The sequence below is a fragment of the Poecilia mexicana genome, unplaced genomic scaffold, assembly GCF_051168715.1.
Source record: "Poecilia mexicana isolate PSO_F unplaced genomic scaffold, ASM5116871v1 scaffold_1, whole genome shotgun sequence".
NCBI classification, from domain to species: domain Eukaryota; kingdom Metazoa; phylum Chordata; class Actinopteri; order Cyprinodontiformes; family Poeciliidae; genus Poecilia; species Poecilia mexicana.
In genome coordinates, this window is record NW_028263370.1 from 12,918,281 (window position 1) to 12,934,484 (window position 16,204).

Consider the following 16,204-nt stretch of genomic DNA (forward strand, 5'->3'; position numbering starts at 1 on the left):
GTAGTGTATTTTTAGAACATTTCTTTTCATGGTTAAGAACTGCACCCGCTACAGGTTAAAACTCCAATGCAGCACTGATTATAAATAAAGTGCAAAAAGGGGATTCCATAACTGCTGAAAGCCAAGGACCAAGCAACCAGTGGGAATTTTGCTGTCATGCATGTCTCAATGTTAGGAGCAACTCTGTAATGACTTGTGATACAAATTCATTTCTTAGGAAGTGAATGGATACTGTTGGTCCAAACATTGAGGATGTGGGGATTTCATGTAGACCTGTTGAAGCTATTTTTTTTTTCTCTGCAGTGAAAATCAAATAATGAAACTCAACAGAAAGTGAAAAGGTGATCCTTAATTATGCATTTGAAAAGAGAAAATTATTTAAGAGCTGTTCTTGCTGTTTGCATAAAGTCATTACTTAAAAAAAAACAATATCTATTAAAATGAGTTTAGTCATATGTTGTTATGGGCCTGATGATAATGGATTTGTGCATTATTACATTAGACTGAGCAATTATTACTGCCCTGATTGGTATGGTTGGATTTTAGCTTCAGCTCAAGTCTAATAAATCCAAAAAGTGATTGCAGGATTTGAAAATGACTTCCCAGAACAGTCAGGACACAATATTTAAACAGTGGAAAGGTCCTGAATTACTCATTGTGATTATCAAATCTCTTTAATACCCAGCTTCTTTCCTCACAGGCACACAACAAAAATGCTTAAGAGCTGGTTATCACTCTTTATCCCATTTTAAGATTCAGCAGATTTTAACCCCAGCCTGTTATACTTACCTCCCCTACTTCTCTGCCTTCTCTTTCCGCCTCCTCCCTTGTAGCAGTGGAAAAGGTGATGCTGATTCATGAACTGTAGATATGCGTCCACATACACACACACACACACACACACACACACACACACGCACACACACGCACACACACACACACACACACACACACACACACACGCACGCACGCAAGCAAACATACACACACATTCATGTTGCTGGAGACAAGGACAGGAAACAGCAGGAGAGAGGTGATCGCTGCAGGCAGTAGGTAGTTAGCTACACATTACCTTGGCTGCACAGCAGGAGTTTTCTCACTGTGACAATGTTTACTGAAAAATCTTTTCATTATAAATCTCTAAAAAACTTTCTTGGAAAATTAGATAAATCCAAAGTTAAACTGTTGCATTATACATTCAGCAAATTAGCAAAAAATCTAACATCGTTTGAGGTACAACTTGGCCTCACATCAGCAGTCAGTGCTAAAGATCACTGATGTGGCATGGAAAAAAAATACTTTTTTAATCTTTTCTGAACACGGTGGAGAAGAAAAATGGGTTGCTGCAGTAATATGTAATAGCAGACAGCAGGAAACAATGATAAAGTACTTGCAAACGTATAGGAAGAGACATCTGCTGAAGCAAAACTTTAGCAACACCACCCTATAAAGCAGGAACAAAAAAGGGCATCTATATCACCCTTGTGTAACTTGGAAGAAAACTTAATGTTAATTGTTTGTTCTTAGATAATTAAAGACTTTGGTAAAGCTACATGCTTAGCTAGACTTTTCAAGCACTTGCATTTTAATCCTTAAATTGGAGCTGAAGTAAGTTGCCTGTCCTGATGCTGACACCAAATCAAATGATTCCTTGGTACATGTTACAGTGACAGTTATGCTCCAGGAAGGGACAGTTTATTTACAGTCATAACAACCCAGGCTACACCAAGCCTTTGGGGGATAACTGCAGAGGATTCTGGGAAAAAGTCTATACAAATTGAGCAATTAAAAAAAAGAAGTTTTAACAATGATGCAATTTTATTTTATTTTATTTTTTTTTTTAATGAATGCAGTGGCTATAATTTATTAGACAAAAGTTAATTCCCTATACCTGCAATGAATGAATAGACCTTTATGCAGTACCAAGTGTACATTTAGTGTCCTTGTCTACAGGAACTGCAATTTAGAGAAACACTATATCACACAGACTATGCAAAGCACTGGTTCTCAAACTTTTATGATGAGCATCACCGAGTGTTAAAACGACTGCCACACTGTTTTCCTTTATTACCTGTGTTCTGGAGTAGGGTTGCAAAATACCATAAAAACACAATGTTATACAACTTTTTATTATTGTTTTACTGGAGCTTGTTCTTCAGCTCCTTCCTACATGCCTCCTTATTGTCTCTAACCTTTACATTGTTTCTATGTACTCCTCAATATTTCCTGTCTCCTTCCCTGAAAGCTCTTTTTTTCTTGTTTAGGTCACTAGGGATCCAGTGTTTGTTACTGGGGAATCTTCTCACTGCTCTGGGATCCACTCATAAGTTTCTATGGTCAGTCACATTCACACACTCATTCTTGGCATTGATGTCCTTTCCATGCAACTGGCACAGTGCATCCTAGTCTGTAGCCATAGAAAGTAACCATGCAGAGATTCTTCAGCTCACAACTGGACACTGTTTACAAAACTGATGATCCCTAAAGGGAATTGGCTGCACTTAGTTTAGGGTATCAGAGTAAATGTGGTTGAATTCAACCGCATGCCACACTTCAGACTTTTCTATTTGCAAACACGTTAAAAATCTATGTATCCTCCCTTCAATATTTCTTTAAGCATATCAATCAATCAATTAACAAATGTCATCATTACTAAGTAGATGAACTGTGTGAAATCCACTTCCAGTAAATAATTATATTTCCAACTTATTTGCTGCAGACTCATTGAGTTATGTGTCAGTGGTGTGATTGAAGGAGCAAAGCATGAGGCTCTGGAGCTGCTTTGCTTCATCTGGCACAGGGCCCCTGCATCATTTGAAGGGAAATTGGATTTAATCAGAACGCAGGAAATCCTGGGAGAAAATGTCGTCCCTTTGTGAGAAAACTGAAGTTTGGGCGTTATTTAACTTTCTAATACGATAATGATCTCAAGTATTTCTCAAAGTTTAGCCAGGCTTAGTTTCAAAAGATGTCCTGGGTATCATCGTCGCCTGACTTCAGCTTCTTTGAAAATCTCTGGTGGGATGTGTATAGGTGGCTGCAGCTTGTAATTCCAAGAATATTGGTTAGATGGGAGGCCCTTGCCCATTATGTCTGACAAATAATTATGTTTGTAGCAGATTGGAGCTGCAAAACTGGTAGCTCTAAGTCTGGGAACCTCAATTCCAGGTCTCAAGGGTTAATGTCCTGTAACGTTTAGATGCGTCTCTGCTTCATCACATCTGAATTAAGTAAACAGGTTATTAGAGGGAGTCTAGAGAACCTGACTGCACACTGAGGAGCTAATTCAGCCATTTGATGAGTTGTGTTGGATCAGTGACACATCTAAAAATTGCAGGACATTATGTGAGTTGCATCTTTTCAGCCCATGTAGTCAATAGAAGTGGCACTTTTACTGTGTAGAAACCATTCAGAACATTAATTTATTAACAAATAGTGAGTCATTTCAATTATAATTCTTTTACTGCATTTATTGCAAAAGGGTGCTAATTTGCTGATTTTGCCATTAAACTTCACTTATACTAGGGGTTGAACAATTTTAGGTGCAACTGTGACAAGCATGCAAATACAGGTTTCCATACTAATTATTTGAAAACTGCTTCACTTTAATGTGAAGCAAATTTTTATTTAAATTTTTACACGCAATCACATGTTTAGCTTACTATGCAGCACTGCATACATTCACATACAAGCAGTGACACACAGACTAACTCGGACCATTTAGTGATTCACAGTAGATCACTAAGTGCCTCTTACTTGAATTTTGACATTGGCTCTCATTACAAAACGTTTGTCACAAGCGAGCTAAAACCGTCAGTGAATCATATTCATCCTTTGAAGAATTTCATTTTCTCTCCTGTGCACAATCACACTTCCAATTAACCATCATATCGAATTTTTTGTGTGTCTTTTTTTCTGGCCTGTGTCAGTGGGAATTGGGTGGTTGTAAGCATTTTGGTGGACAAGATTGCAGGTGGTGCAAAGACGGGGCAGTAACAGCGATAGAAATTAGTGCTGACCTCCATGTCCCATATCCGAATCAATACTCATGTCAGTGTGTGATGTACAGATGCCAAAGGTACCTTAGTAAATGTGTTTCCCTGATTCAGTAAATTAGTTAACTTACATCACAGCTGAATGGTGGTTTTCAGCATGGCTCAAAAACTCTTGACTAGGGTGGCTATTAAAGCTGCAGGATAAGACTGTGCCTTGGTCATCAATTAACACATTGGCATATTGATTGGTTCAACTATATTCCACTGAGACTGAAACTGATACATTGCACTTCCTTGCATCATGTGGAATCCCCCATTGCACAAAAGTATTGCTCCAAGAAATTATTCCACAATGTTCTTTGAAGTCAACAAAGAACTGCACGAAACTGCAAAGGTATGATGAAATGTTGAAGATGACATGGACAGTTCTTTCCATCTATTTATATCTATCTATCTATATATGTATATATGTATGTGTGTGTATATATATATATATATATATATATATATATATATATATATATATATATATATATATATATGTTTCATTTATGCTTTTCCTGTTTTTCTCTGCTCAAAAATAAATCCACATGGGAATGCAGCCATCAGTGCGCTAATGATGCTGCTAGAGCGTTGTGGATGTACATCAGTCAGATCACTTTTGCTTCCTTTCACTTTAGCTTCTTCACTGAAATTTGCATCCCTGCATCATCTAATAATTCCAACATACTGTACATATCCAATACAAATAATTCTCTAAAACTGTCATGGCATCAGATTCTGCAGGTTTGAACACAGATGGTATGGGCATCTCCCCCTCAGTGAGATTACGTAACGACAGACTTCAACCGGATTTCACTTTATGAAACACACGTCACAATTAAAATGCTGAGGGGGAGCTGGGGGGGGCACTTCAACAGTAAATGAGTGGAAATATGTGGAATCAATGCTAATTATTTTTGTATTAATACTTCCTGTCGAGTGCAAAGGCATTTTGCGACACAGATAAAATAAAAAGTAACACAACGCTTCAAAAAAAGAGACCATCTGTTGGAGCGAGTGTAGCACTGCCTTAGCGGTTTAAGGAAACATGCTATAGCTGACAGGCTGTAATTCAGGATAATCAGCTAGAAGCGAGGTGCTGACATCATGGGACCTAAACAATGTGTTGGCGTCATGAATGCCAGTGAGTGAAAGACATCTTCAAGTGCCAGAATGGTGTGATTTATAAGGAAGTGGAACTTGGGAAATCTATCTTCTACTTGGTCACTGTCCTCAGGAACAATCTATCAATCCCGATGAGACCTCAACAATAGGTTGTAAAACAATATTCCACACTTTGAACATCTCAGAGAACGCTATTCAATCCATCATCCAAAAATAAAAATCTTATGGAACAGCTGCAAAATCACCAAAAGCTGTTTAGGGTTACAGGAAAACAACGTTAAACAAACAACTGGACAAGGACAGAACGGTTTAGATCAAGAGCCTTAAACTCCAGAACTTTTGTCCTTCATTCAGATGTATCTCTACTATGGCAGACATAAATCAATTGTCTGTTAAATGCTTTCTTTGCATTTATTAAAGCTTTTATTGTAATGGATATTTTTAGAAAAACTGCAAACAGCGTTAATCTTGACAGAGATTGAAATGAATCAAGTGACTCCCTTAATATTCTGATGTCAGTTGGTTGTTCTGTCTTTGTGGGTCATTTCAGTTTCACACACAATCTCAGTGGACGTAACAGAAAGAAGGCACTGCATGAGACGCAGTGGTTAGGTCCCTTACTTCGTAATGCTTCATTGCACACACACACACTCACTCACACACGCACACATACTTAGAGACCAGCTGACACACTGGAGTTTTATTCATACGTTTCTGGGACAATGTTAACCTCAGTAGAGTTAGGGACATGGTTCCAATGTAGTTCCCAATGCTACTGGGGCCATCTCTTCTCTAGTGTCACTGTCTCTCTTCAGGTTCTTATTTGCTTCAAAAGCCTGTTTGTTTATTTATTTATTTATTTGTTTATTAATTTTAAACAGAATAAAATCAACATTTTGTATGGTTAAATACACAGATTACCAATACATCTCTGCTGCGCCACATGAAATGTACCAACATGCCAACTTTCCAAGTATTACTGATCTTTATTAAAAATACTACTTTCTAAGAGAGAGAGAGAGAGAGACTCAAATTAAATAAAAAAAGGGCAGGTTAAAGACTTTTCTCCTTCCATTTTCTCCTTTTTCCTCCACCCCGCTTCTTCCTGGGCGTTCTTGGCCCAAAGGAGCAGAAGGTGACAGATGCACACTGTACCTGCTGCTCTCCCCTCTAACCTTCCCTCCTGCACTCCTTCCTCTTGAGTCCTGACTATTTTCCTTTTTCCCTCCATTTCCTGCGAAGAAGCTCTCTGGCTTGCTGCACTCCCACTGCCACTCTCTCTACCCTTCCTGTACACCTCCTAGCTCTCCCAGCTTTCTTTTCTTGCTCCTCCTTCCCTCTCTCCTCATTCATCCTTCTGCTGTCCTCGATTTCTCTTTACTATGATCTTCACCTGACATTTCGCCGCGCAAACACCAACACGTGCATCAAAAGCATTAGCGTGACAGATGCACTGCTTGCTCTTGCCACCTGTCCCAGCATCTTTCTATGCTGCTTTGTGGATCTCCCCCTCACCCCCCCGTACTGTAGCTGTGATACCTGAGTACAACCTTAATGACATACACAAATACAATTTTGCACACACAGTCACAAGCATGGACACAGGAGTGGCGCGCACATCCAAACAAGCTGCCACGCAGCTCTGCAGGGGTTCAGGTTGACAGGTGTACTTTCCCCTTCACCCAACACTCTCTCTTCCTCCCTCAGTCTGTCTCATCTCATCTACAACGGAGTCACACATGTACATGTCCCACCCCCCGTTAAGGGGCTCAGCAGGTACAGAGGCATCTGTATGCCCAACCTTAGTCATGGATTTTTTATGCTACACAGCTGCATTGGACCAGGCTGCACAGCTGCAGGTAGGCAGTGCAAAGCTGCTCTGTTCAGGTTACATTGGCACTGTAAGCATATAAGAGATACAACATTTTGTGTTATTATTTACAAGAGATTTATTCATGTGTTTAATTTTATTTAATTTGGTAGAAAGATATATTTTTTTATTTCCACATATTTTCTACTAAATTTCATTTTTGTTCATTTAAAGAAAAAAAGACTGTCTGAAGCTGCCACTTTTCTTACAAAAAGGCCTTACAAAATTATTCACACAGATAATAATAACAATTTTTTTGCAAAGAGTTCAAATTGAAAATCATTGATAACTGCAAGTTTCAAGTATTGACAAAAATGATTAATTTATGGCTTTTTTACTGGGGCATTTTAACACATCAGTATATGCTTTGATCTAAAGCGTCGCATTATAGTCGTGGCTGTATGTTTGGGATTAACCTGCTAGAAGGTGACCCACACACACACACAGCTCAAAGTTATTCACGTTGGATGGAGATCATCTAAGAACAGCAATTATCAAGTTTTGCCACAGATTCTAAATTGTATTAATTTCTACACTTTCACCGAATGAACTAACACATCACAATGAGTTCATCTGAATCTTCCCATTTCAGCTTCTACTGTATGTTTAGAGTCATTGTGCTCCACTCTCAAATCATTTGCAGGATCTAGCAGGTTTTCTTCCATACCTGCCCTGTATTTAGCTCCATTATTCATCATTGCAGTGTCACTTTTCATCTACACACAGAGTTTGATGTAGGTTTGAATGATTCCGTCTTATTTTACATTTGGCCTCAGTGTCTTGTTTCACGTTTGCTGTGCTCCCTACATAGTTTTCTTCGTGACATTTTTCTATATTGATTAGAGGGTACAACTTCTTGATCTCTCAACAGATTCTCTGAGCTGAGCTGCGGACTTCAGCAGCTCCTCCAGAGAAACCATGGATCTCTTAGTTGATTCTCTGAATATTTTTTTTTTCTCTGCCCAGTGACTTGGAACTTGGAAGTTGGCATGAGCATGAGCAGCTGTAACTAAACTAAGACTCAAATAAAGACCGGTGGACTTTATTTAGTAATGTGATGACTTCTGAAGGTAAGTGGCTGCACTGGCTTTTATTTAGGAGTGTCAGAGTAAAAGAATGTATGCCACATTCTTAAATTATTGTTGCATTGTTTTAGTTGAAAAGTTGTGTACTAGATCACAAATAAATATAATGATGAGCTCAATTTGTTTTTAGTGATTAACCCTGGTGCTTTCAGTGCAAAGCCAAAAAACACAGCTGGTGATCAAAAGAGAGGAAAAAGAGATCTGACTTTCAGTGCTTTCATATAGAAAGGATGAATAATGAAGATGAATAAGAATGCTCAATACAGTTGATGTATTTCTGAGCCTATCTTATTCACTTCTCATATATTGTGATCTGCCCCTCTTCTTTCTCATTCCTTGTAGCTGTGTCACCAGGACAGAGTGGGAGAAAGAATTATACATCTTCTACATGCCACTTCACGTTAAATTGGAACAGACATGGCCAGTTAGACCAGGACAGCTCTGGAGACTGGTGTGGAGTTCGGATAACTTTTATTAAATACAGCCTCACTGCCATATAGCTTTCTGACTGCACTTAAAATAGACCTTTTACTTGCTTTTGCAGTGCTCTCCAAGGAAATAAAATAATATGAAGAAGTGCAGACTGAAGTAATTAAACACTACTGTACAATCATAAACTCAGAAAAATACATAGGACATCTGGAGCAAATACAAAATATTTTGACAATGGTAAGATAACTTATGTATATGAACACAGAAAAAAATGAATGATATTAATCCAGGAAATGTTATAAACATCTGTAATGTGAGAGTGTATAGAAAGGGCTGGGGGGCTGTTCACATATTAATAGCTTTGTGTCATTGAAAAGCCAGGAAATAGACACTCCTGAATGTATTTAACCTTAAATGATCACAACCCATCCTGTTATTGTTTTTTTATAGTATATGTGTCATTTTAAAGCACACTTTTTTGAAACAAAAGAGCCTTTTGATGATGCCCACTGAGGCAGAAAGTCAGTATAAAGACAAACCGTCTGTTATGTCACACTCTATAAGTCTCATGGTGACCACAGAACAGGCTGTCGTGTTGAAGAGAGGATATGATGTATTTTACAGGCACATTGTGCCATTTTAAACCACAATTAAGTAACTGTTATCTTCAGTTATGAAAATGCTGTATATATATGTTGTCAGCAGCTGATTGGGCGTAAGTGCGAAAGTAACTCACACTATAACTTGGCTACTTTTGAAATCAAGTAATCAGTAAAGTAAGTAAGTGAAATTTACTCAGTGATCAGTACTTGGATTACTTTTTCAACGTGGCAGAGTATTGAATGAGAAGGCGTTAAGGCAGGGAAGATTAGCTTACAGTATAAGCACCATGATTCGGGGCACGGGATGGATGTTTTTATTCAGTTTTTCTATGTCAAATTAACAAGCCAGCAGTTCCCTGGTTATCTTTAGAAAATATAAATTTAGATTATAAACTCAAATTTAAGCTGGTATTTGTCTTTGATGGGCCTATATTTATTTTTTTTTCAGATGCAATCCCATCTTTCTTTAGCAACTTTTGGCAACCTGTGCTCACATGTTCTTTTATTTGTTTTTCACATATTTATGAGTTTGGGTGTATAAATGGATACATCTATCATGGGTTAGAATGCCTTAACACAACTGAAAAACATTGATATATGCTCTCTAATGAATGTTATCAATCAATTGAGATTCTATGCTTTTTGTCAATATATCAACATGAAACAAAGACCTTAGAAATGTAGAAAAAAATTGCAACAGGAAATTAAAAAACCTTTATCACTGTAGTGCAACATTCACATATATAAAATGTTTAGCATCCCTTAATAGCTGTAATAATCTGGTTATTTGACCAGATCCTTTTCAATACGTAGTAAAAGCTATTTGACAATGCCAAGATACAAACACTACAAATTTGCAATAGCTGAAAAAGCTATAACAGCCTTAACGTAATAATCAATCCAAATCCACACAGGTAGTTAGAAAATAGAGACATGCTGCACCTTTAAAACAACAGATGCCTTCATAGCATTAATCACAAATCAAATAATCTTGATGAAGGTAAAATTAGCAGTGACATAAACAATTGATGATTATAACTAAGTGGATTATAACTAAGTATAGTAGTCATCTAGATGTATTATTATAAAGTTGATCAAACGTGACACCCTAAAGCCACTAGAAGAAAACATCACTAATTTTGCCATCTAGTTAAAAAAATAAAAATACAAAAAAACATGGCACATGATATACAAATGGAAGTCAGAATTTCAATAGGTAGCAAGTTAGTGTGAAAGACATAAAAAATATTTACATGTGGCCTGAATAAAAGACTGCAGATTGTGTTCTTGTACAAAAGATTTTATTTGCTTAAAGCAACCATAGGGAATATTCTCAAAGAAGGAAAAATAATTAAGTGATAATGAAACTATAAGACCATGTTAATGAGCTAAATATTTGTTCTACAATGAATGCTTTTGAATGTCTGTTTTACTGTCTGGGAAAAGACAGCACTTTATTATGGAGTTAGATTTGTTTCACAATTATTCAATCAAAAAAAATCATGTCAAACAAAAAAGTAGTATTCAGTCAAAAAAAGGTAACACTTTATTTGAAGGGGGGTGAATAAGACTGTCATGACACTTTCATAAACATGACATAACACATGTCATGAACTTGAATAAGCCTTCATGAATATTTATGACTGTTGTCATAAAGCATCATTCGGTAAATTATGACACTTTTAATACAAAGTTGACATTATTCAAAATGTCTTTGTTATGACAACTTCACATTAACCAAGAAATCATTACTGTTTAAACTTTACCTTTAATAACATAAAGTTACCTGATTTTTAAAGTGCAATCAGTAATACTTTTATAACAAATTTATACTAGTAATGATTTTTTGGTTAATGTCAAGTTGTCATAACAAAGACATTTTGAATAATGTCAACTTTGTATTAAAAGTGTCATAATTTACCGAATGACGCTTTATGACAACAGTCATAAATATTCATGAAAAAGTTTTTTAGATTTTACTTTTTTTGTTTGACATGATTTTTTTTTTTTTTTCTTTTTGATTGAATAATTGTGAAACAAATCTAACTCCATACTTTATGGTCAGGGGTGAGAATTCAGTCCCCAAAAACTTCTGGATGAATCCCTGGCCTAGAAACCAAGAAAGCTATAAGATTTGTGATATGGATGAAAAAGACCCCCAGCCATGAACCCCCAGACCCCAGCCACGGACAAGAACTTGAAGCTGCTATTGATTCAACATATAATCTGGTTCCAGCAGCAGAAGGAGGAAGAGTTTCAAAAGGAAACTCTGTGAAGTAATAAGACCTTTAACTTCTCAGGGAAAAAACAAAATTGACTCTTTGTGGCCAGCCACCCGTGAGGGTGACATTGGGGAGGCTGAATGCAAATCCTTTGCTGGTCTGCCTAGTAATGTAAAGATGATGCTAACATTTGTTTTTAAGACCTGAGCGGAGGAAGCGATTCTGAATTCAGCTATTGTCTAACAGGAAACACGTCCCTGATCAAGCCGTACAGCCATTCCAGAGCTGAAGACGCCACATTGTGTGCTTGTTTACCAATGCACAACTTGTATGGAAAGAATATCTTCCCACAACCAAGGTGTTGAGGGGATCCCTTTTGGTGGCCTCGGGATCACGTCTCTGCTTTTTAGCAGATGCTGTGGTCCTATTGGCTTCATCAGATCGTGATCTACAACTTTCACGGGAGCAGTTTGCAACCAAGCTGCCCCCGCAATCTGATCCCGGATAAGTGGAAGATAATGGATGGACAGATAATAGGGGATTTTTACAGCACCAGCATAAATGGCAAGATTGAAAACATTGTGACAGCAGCTTAAGACTGAACAGCTTCACAACAAACACTCGAGACTTCTTTGGTGTAAAACAAAGGAGGACTATGTGGAAATGTGTATCTTAAACATTGAGTTTTAATACCTTTGAAACAAACAAAAATAAAACTTGTGGCCTCTGCCATAACACTAGAAATGATCTCTTTCTAGGTCCAAAAGATTCAGTAAATCAAATCACTAAAACACCTGAATCCAATAAAAAAACCGGGTTAAAGAGAAAAGAACAGAAGAGAGCACCCAGGAATTTGGATGGATATAGATCTTCCAGATTTCTGGGTTCCCTCTCTGGATTATAGAGAAACAAAAAGAAATGGGTTAAGCCTCATCTGTCTGTGTCCTCAAGTCTTTGAAATGTTATAGAAGAATAAGTGTCTTCTCAATGGCAAAGGGGGTTGGATAAAGTTTTCACAATCAGGTTAATGTGAAATAAAGTAAGAGTTTTTTCTAACTTGTTTTAAAGAGGGGATATTACGCAAATTCAACCTTTTCAAGCATTACATCACGTTATAATGTTTCCCCATGTAACAGATCTGCGGCGTTGCTTTAACACGTGAATTTTTGAGAAATTTCAATTAGTCATATGGCTGTAATGCAAAGTTAAATCTCTTCTAATTTGTTTTTGATATTTACAATGTTTTAATGGCACTATGTGCTTTGAAATTACATAATAACCCTCTTGAAAATATGTTTTGATTTGTGTGTCTCTGAGATTAAACAAAAATAAACTTGGTAGCCAATTGGCAAGACAGTGGTACTCATAAACAGTGTAAGCAATAATCTACAAAAGTGCTTATGCTTTAAACTATGCATATTGTTTATTCCTGAAAAAAAATCCTGCCCAAAAAATACATTTCAAAGGTTCATCAAAACCAGCATACAGAAGCGGCTCAGACAGAAAACATTCATCTACCCCAACCCAAACAAAAAATAAACCAAGGACAAGAAACAAGTTAAACTACTTCAAGTGAAAGCACAACAGCACTCACACTCGTGTCAAAGAAGCTTTACTTCAACTACAAATAAGCTAATATTTATACAGAGGGTAGAGATCTGATAGATAGGAAGGCTACATTTTCTGTATGCATGAAAGCAAAGCTTATAAATCTGCCCTGCATGGACTGCAATGACTAGAACACCACTACATTGTGTGTGTGGACTAGGAAATGAGTGTCTCATTTCCCAGTGTGCTGACACTTAGATTCACTCGTACAGTGATATCGTTCTTCATTAGATAAATATATATAATACGGGACGTGATGCATAGCGAATCCATTTCCGAGGATTTTTGATATGAACGAGTACAGTCAAGTGTCTGTATAGATGGGTCATGCATTAGAAAAAGAGCATCTTTTTTCCATCCTGAAGAAAGGCTGACAATAGCAGGCTTGATAGAAGTCGCAGCTCCGCTCGAGGGACGAATGACAATAACATCACAGTGTGTGTAGGTGGAAAATGTGTGTACTTGTCTATGCAAAGAGGCGTTGGTAACACAGTGCCATTTGTCATAGCTGTAGGCTGATGGCACAGTCACGGCAGCAGCAGAGGTCTCACACATCATCTGTGACCTTTGGATGGCACATAAAATGTGTGCAAAAAATAAATATAAAGCCACACGCAGATGATGGAGTAATTAAGTTTTAATCATCTGTAATTTAAAAGAAAGTGTTTTTTTGAGTGCAAAAGCTGACAACAGCTGCAAAGAAAGCCGACTCATTAAAGAGGATGGCCACTATTTTGGGGTATATTGTAAGGCCGAAGCCAGCTGTATTAAATGTATTAGTAAATAAATACAAAACACTAAGATATTTTGTGGAAAAGCTAATGCTTGGATTGTCTTCATATTGGATTGCAGCATTGGCACTCAATGTTGTTAGCATATTTCCTAGATTCCATGAATTTTAAAGAAATGTTACCAACACTGTGGTATGTTTTCACGATGTAAAGCACTGTGAACTGCCATATTGCTGAAATGTGCCATAGAAAAGAACTTGATTGATTGATTGATGGGATTTGTTGACTCAATTGCTCTGGTAGTGTTCAGTTCAGTGGTGTGACAAGTGTTTCACTCTTTGATCTTGACATTTGAAAACCAGCTTTTGTATTCACTCAGATAATCCTGGATGTTCCAATTACTTTGGTAATCTGAAACACAACTGTGAAAAATAGCAGAATAAATCTAATACAGGGCAAATAGCTTTTCACAGCACTCTTGTTTTCCTTCACCTTCACAATGACGCTCTATGTGCTGTTTATTTGACAAAAACCAAAGACAATATATGAAGCTAAAAGGAATTTATGGTTGAAGAATGAATTAATGGGACAAAACATTTAAGGGGTAGGAAGAGTTTTGCAAGGTACCGTAGTGACATAGTACAGAAAAAACCCTTCTTTTGTTGTCTCACATCTTTGTCTGAATACTTTTGGTCTTCTTTCTTCCTCCTCCGTCTTTCCTCCTACCACCAGCCCCTCCTCCCGTCGCCCCCGTTCTCTCACTGTCACCTCTACCTGTGTCGGACCCTCTCTGAGTTGCCAATTCTCTATTCCCTGCCCCTGTCACTGCGGTGCTATAAATTTGCATTTAAACACTGAGCCTATTCACTTGGTTACAATGACACCAAAGCTCCCCTGATCTAGTCTGAGCACAACCATCCGCAAAGACAGAGGAAAGAGTTTCATTTTTTTTTTTTTTACAGAGTTGTGTACGTGCATGCTCGCAAGCACAAAGGGAAGGGGGACACACACACCTTGGCTTTGATTAAATGTGTAAACAGTGATCTAAAAGTAATACAAGGTTTGTGTGTAATGATGACAGACCGGAAGCATCGAGGACACACTTGCACAAAGGCGCGTACACCCTGAAACATGCAGCATTTTGCTCAGAGTAGTTGGTAAACAGTGATGTGCGTCTGAAAGGGATAGAGTGTCAACGAGATGTCAGCACAGCACGGCTGAAACGTCAGTCAAGGCAAACAACGGCTCTGAGTGCTTCACTGTGGGGGTGTGTGTGCGCGTGTGTGTGCATGCGTGTGGGTGTGTGTCTGCTGGCTGAATTAGTGTGTGTGTGCATGTCCATGAGCTGTCCCCCCAGGAAGGGATGCCAGTCAGCATCTAAGCAGAGGAGGAGAGCAAATGAAATATTGATCTCTGATAGGACATGAAGTACTGTGTCGACGGCTGCTCCTTGTTTCAGCATGTGTGTGTGCGATTCTGCGAGTTTATCATCTTCTCCCACACACAAATCCAGATAACTAATGCTCATGAGTCATAAATGCACTCAATGATGACAAAATGTGACAGCATGCTGTACGTCCCTTGTCTTGGTCATTGTAACACCTGCAGGGAGATTCACGGCAAAGTGCCTCATTAAACCACTGTGTGACAGAACAGCAGATGCCCATTTGCAAGTTAATATGACAAAGAAATCATAAACATGATCAATGAGCTGTTTATTTAAAAGTTTAGGAATTGTACAGAAGTCAGACTACAAAAAAAATAAAATAAAATTGTATTGCTGAAGATTAAACCAACAGTGATGGTTAAAAAGTTTAACAGCGATTGTATATCTGTTAGTTATGTTTTTTGTGAAAATAAAAGAAATCATTATTCTTAAAATGTAGCCATCAAATGAATAGGAAGCCATCTGCTTTGTGGTGGATATCTTAGTGTGTCAAAATATGAATATTTACGTTTCGGTAGGCACATACCAATATTTATTTACCATTTTTACACACATTTACTGAAACAGGACAAATGGTTCGTTACCACAAAGTCTTCCACTGATTTGTTTATATATTGAATAAAGACATTGGTTGCCTGCATGAGGAACTACGATCACAACTCAGCTGAGTAATGACATTGTCATGTCTTGGGCAGTGCGGTCCCGTTAACACTCCTTACACAGACTACACTTATTTTTTGCAGGGTTTTTTGAAATCATTGAGAAATAAGATGTTTTAAAATTTAACATGTATGTGCCCACTCACAGAAGACTGCGACTATATTCCCTTCATTTTAATCTCAAGTACATCAGGTAGAGACTGCCTGAGTAAATACAAAATTAAGCTTTACAATTATAATCTAATTTTCTTAAGAAAAAAAAAACTAACCATGCCAGACTAAGTCAATTTTCTCTTTGTTGAATCGTGAACACTGGCCTTAACTGAAGCCTGCAGGGCTTTAGATGTTCTGGTTTGTTTCAGATCTCCTGGGTGAGATCTGAAACA